General features: G+C 34.4%; 1 protein-coding gene across 3 annotated transcripts in view; it reads left to right on the top strand.

Moving 5' to 3' along the window:
* The window catches only part of LOC135209543 (uncharacterized), a 189,542-nt gene that overhangs the window by 167,790 nt on the left and 16,752 nt on the right, over positions 1 to 5,000 (top strand). The window lies entirely within an intron of this gene.

Raw genomic sequence — 5,000 nt, 5'->3', positions numbered from 1 at the left:
AATTATTAAATTAGAGTCATATCAAGCTTTGAATTCTAGGTCATTCACATCTCCACTTTCAGTGGCAGTTATTGTAAACAAATTCAACGTCCTCCAGGCAGCGTGAATGAGCACTTTGCACGCGTAGAAAACTTCTGTTAAAGGGCAACGCTAATTTTCTTTCACTGCGAGATTAACGGCTAGAATGAACATGGCAGTGAGCTTCTAAAGCGGCAGACATAATCAACGAGAAGCTTCCTATATTAAGAAAAGAATGCCCCCGATCCCTAGAATGGCAAACTGGAAAAGTTGCTCTCCGTCTTCATCTCTCGTAGGTCTGAAGATTTGGTGGTGTCTGGCGTTTGGCCTCCTCAGGGTCTGCTAGATTCTTTCTTCAGTGGAATCCATGGAAGTGTGGCAGCCTGTCCATAAGTGGAGGGTCTTGAAGATAATGAAAAATGAAATGATTAAAACTTGATAGAAGAGTGGAACAGCTCTAGCTCTAGGAAGACACAACCTATTATTTTCCCCTTGAATTTGATCTTGAACTAAATGCATTAAAATCACGAAACAAAGGTAATTATATCTTATTGAAGCTATGTGAAGTGGAATCACCAAGAATCAGATATTAAAACAAATCTTATCTTTATATCTGGGCTGAAGCTTTCTTAAGAGCTGCACTAAAAAGCTCATTGTGAAGACCAGAGTACATTCAATTCAGCAGTGCTTAACATGAGTGGCATTGAAAAAGGATATGATTATAATTATAATCTGTCATGTTAGTAATGCAAGATTTACTCGAAAGATTTCATTCAGTGGAAGAGAAGTCAAATGGATTAGTTAAAAGTTCATTTCTGGTCGTTTAGAACAAGTATGTCTCATTCGAAGTGTCTCGCGGCTCAAACAGGATGACGTCTTTTTTTTAGAAACTGAAAATAATGATTATCTGCAACTGATGGGTCTTCTCTCTCGTTGAATACAAAGGCTTTTAAAATGAAGATTTCTTTCCCTGATGACTGAAATATAAATGACGACTAGACCCGTTGAGAGAACTCTCCCAAACTTCCCAAAATACTCATGCATATTTTAGAAGTAGGAAAAAGAAAAAGTATGAATGTATACATGCATTGTTACAGATTTATGAGACATTGTGTACTTAATGCAAAGTGAATTTATACCCTTAGGTTCAATAGACTATAACAATAAAAGAATATCAAAAGGTAAGTGAATGATAATACGTCAATGCAAAGTTTAAATATTATTATGTAAAATAATTATTTGCAGCAAATTACATACAAACAAACAACTAGTTAAAACAAGAAAACAAAAGTAATTGACAGCACGTATCAGGAAAGTAAATTATTATATATATTGGAAACTAAGAACAAAATACAATTTGTTACTCAACCCTTACAATACAAAACTTATACTTACGAATGTGGACTTATCAAATAAGGTAGACTGCTTCCCTGCCGGATACCAGGTCCTGGTTAGCTGAGTGGAGACTGACGATACAGGTGAAACAGTAGTCGAAGAACTATTTGTTGGGTGGAGAGATAGAGTCAAGGCAAGGAGTTTAAAGACAGGAACAACTAGAATCAAGGCAAGGAGTTCAAAGACAGGAACAACTACTTCGAAAGGACAATAGAAAATGGTATACAGAGGGGAAACAATCAAACAAAATATAACATGAAACAAATATACAATAAAATGTGGAAGGTGTGGCAGCATATACATACATGTCACAAACACGCTCCCTCAGTAAGAAAATGTTTGTAACCTATAAATCTGGATAGTTGTTCTTCACTATACTACTAATACTATACTAATAATGAAAACAACTGAAGTTGTGAACCATTCATGTAATATCGAAAGCAACGCTTAATACATAAGAGCCAAGAAAGTATATAATTGGTTTCTCTTAGCCCTTATTCGTTCCTAGGACGCCTGCAATTCTGTTTCCTCAATGTCAGTTTATGTCGAAGCATTCTTGGTGGCTTCTCATTTCTCTCTCTCTCTCTCTCTCTCTCTCTCTCTCTCTCTCTCTCTCTCTCTCTGGGGGGAAAAAGATGTGAGCCTTCAGCTGCAGTAGTCACAAAACACAAAAAGGATACTTACACACTATTCCTGTCAATTCACGTGGCCTTGCGTGGTACTATTCTTCCATAGAGAGCGTTCTCAGTGGTATGAAGCAAATTTGGCTGAGCAGAGGCAGGGAGGGAAAGTGTCCCGTGGCCTTCTTCCATTGGTATCCCTGCATTAGAGGAGGTCGGTTAATGTTTGCCATTTCATTCGGTGAAGTCTCTAAGACACAGATAGCAGAATTGGGCCTACGCGAGACAGAAACAATGCCAGTGGTTAAGGGGGCGGGGGCTAGGGGTGGAGAAGGTGGAAAAGCAAGGAAACAGGAAAGCATAAAGAGACTTCTGGAAGACTTCCTATTTCTGCTCTAGATTAGTAATTTGTTTATTTAGATATTTATTTATCAATATATTTATAAGACTTAGTAATACTTTCTGTGAACTCTGGAGCATTTGTATTCATGGCTACACTACAGTGACTGTTCTCACCATAGATTCCGGTCTTTGATGCAACGCAGAGAGGAAGATTCCTCAGGGAGCCTTACCTTCATCTCTTGTGTCGTCTTGCTTCCTGAAGCAACACCTGTAGCAAAGGAAAGATGCAGCTATGACAACCAACACTGCTGCCACGACGCCGATGATGATTAGTGTGCTTACAGGTATGCCTGTAGGTGAATCTTCGGGTTTGACTGAAGATGAGCCTGTAGATGTTTCCTGTAGGAGGAACTTGAGGTTTGATTGTAGTTGTTCCTGTATACATTCCTGCAGTTATGGCAGGAAGTTTGCTTGTTTCTGGAAGAAAAATTCTCGTTTTATGGAGGAGTATAAAAGAGTTTTGTTTCACTAATTTCCTATTATTGTCCTACCGTAATTATGCAGCTCTTCAGTGCTAAACTGCGCATTTGAGGGTTTTAAATTTTGAAGTATTTCAGGTGAAAGTAGAGAGTGATTGTTTTGACAAATATATTCTCAAAGAAAAGGCGAGTAATAGTTTATAACAGTAGTCTTTGCATATATATTTGTGAATAGATGAACACTAACTATACACATACACACACACACACACATATATTTATATTTATATATATATATATATTAATATATATATATATTATATATATATATATATATATAATATATATATATATATAATATATAAAATAAACATAAACATATATATATATATGTATATATATATATATATATATATATATTATATATTATATATATATATATATACTATAATATACTATATATATATACCCTAAACCTATATATAATATATATATATATATATATTATTATATATATATATTATCTATATATATATCATATATAATATATATTATATATATATATATATCTATATATATTTCATATATTTATTTATATTATATCCTAATACATCTATATATATATCTATATATATATATATAATATATATATATATATATATATATACAGGCAGTCACCGGGTTGCGACGGGTTCGCCTTGCAATGTTCCGAGGTTAAGGCGCTTTTAAATTATATTCATCAGAAATTATTTCCAGGGTTACGACGCCTACAATGTTCATCTGGCAAAAGAAATATGACACCAAAAATGCAAAATAATCAATATTTGAAGTTTTTTTATGAAAAATGCAATAAGAATGCAGTTCACATAGATTTAAATGCACCCAAAGCTTAAAAGTAAGGTTTCTTAGGATTTTTGATGATGTTCCAGCTTACGACGATTTTCGGGTTATAACGCATCTCAAGAACGGAACCCCCGTCGTAACCCGGGGACTGCCTGTATATATGTGTATATATATATATATATATATCTATATATATATATATATATATATATATATATATATGATATATATATTATATATATATATATATATATACACATACATACATACATGTATACTACATGAATCCATACCCACCTTGTGGCTTTAAGGGCATCGGGAACACTTGAAGGTGAAGTTGGTAATTCATCAATATCCTCAAGTCGCATCCTTTTAGAGGAGGGACCCACCTTTTATGCAAATTATTTCCATAAAAGACGAGTTGAGATATGAAAAGGAAAAATATATGTCATTAAGTGAAGAATTATGGCAAAAAATATAGTTGTCGAAAGTATTCTTTCGTGGAAGTAAAGCGTTCTTCCTGATAACGACAATATATCCTGACATTTGGTTGTACATGTAAATTATCATATTGGAAAATTGTTGCTTTTATGAACAATAATTAGACAATTGTATTTTGGTTTAAAGGGGACAGTGAGTGAGTGGGAGAGGATTTCTGCGATTAGGAGTTACTTACTACTGTAGATATAGACATAATCGACCAGCCTTCATTGACAGTTGGGTAGTGATCCTTGCATTTTGTTGTACGTCGATGACACAATGAGAAATGAACTTTAAAATCAAATTTGTTCTTGTTCCAAAGGGCTATCCATACCTTCTTACGTTGAGGAAGGTTGAGAGGTGATTCTTGATCAGGATATATCACAGTCATATCATCTGGAGAAGGAAAACATTTTCAGTCATGATGAAAATAGGGATATGAATCTATTCTAACACAAATAAATGCTCAAATGTATTTTGATACATGCTCACTGATTTTTACTTGCCAATCAACCTTTCATCTGCACGTTTTCTGTGATTGAGTTATTACATCTATCTGCTCCTTCTAAGATATGCAACTGGAGAACTTTCTCACTGCACTAAAAGTCAAAGGTCCCTTCCTGCCTCAGAAGTGATCAAGGAACTTTATAGTTGGGTTTAACTCTCTTTACAGGGAGCTTTATGTTTGTGGTAAAGCGGACTAAATGGATTTAAAAATGTAGTCCTTAGAGAGGTTTCCAAGGGCTACCTTATTATTTCAGTTTTGTCCCATGTTTGCTCAGTATGAAATACAAAATCAAATCTTTCTAGTATGTCGTTACTT

This window comes from Macrobrachium nipponense, chromosome 38, assembly GCF_015104395.2.
Source record: "Macrobrachium nipponense isolate FS-2020 chromosome 38, ASM1510439v2, whole genome shotgun sequence".
In the NCBI taxonomy this organism is placed as follows: Eukaryota; Metazoa; Arthropoda; class Malacostraca; order Decapoda; family Palaemonidae; genus Macrobrachium; species Macrobrachium nipponense.
The sequence above is the reverse complement of the archived record's forward strand: the minus strand, read 5'-3'. Positions and strand labels throughout refer to the sequence as shown.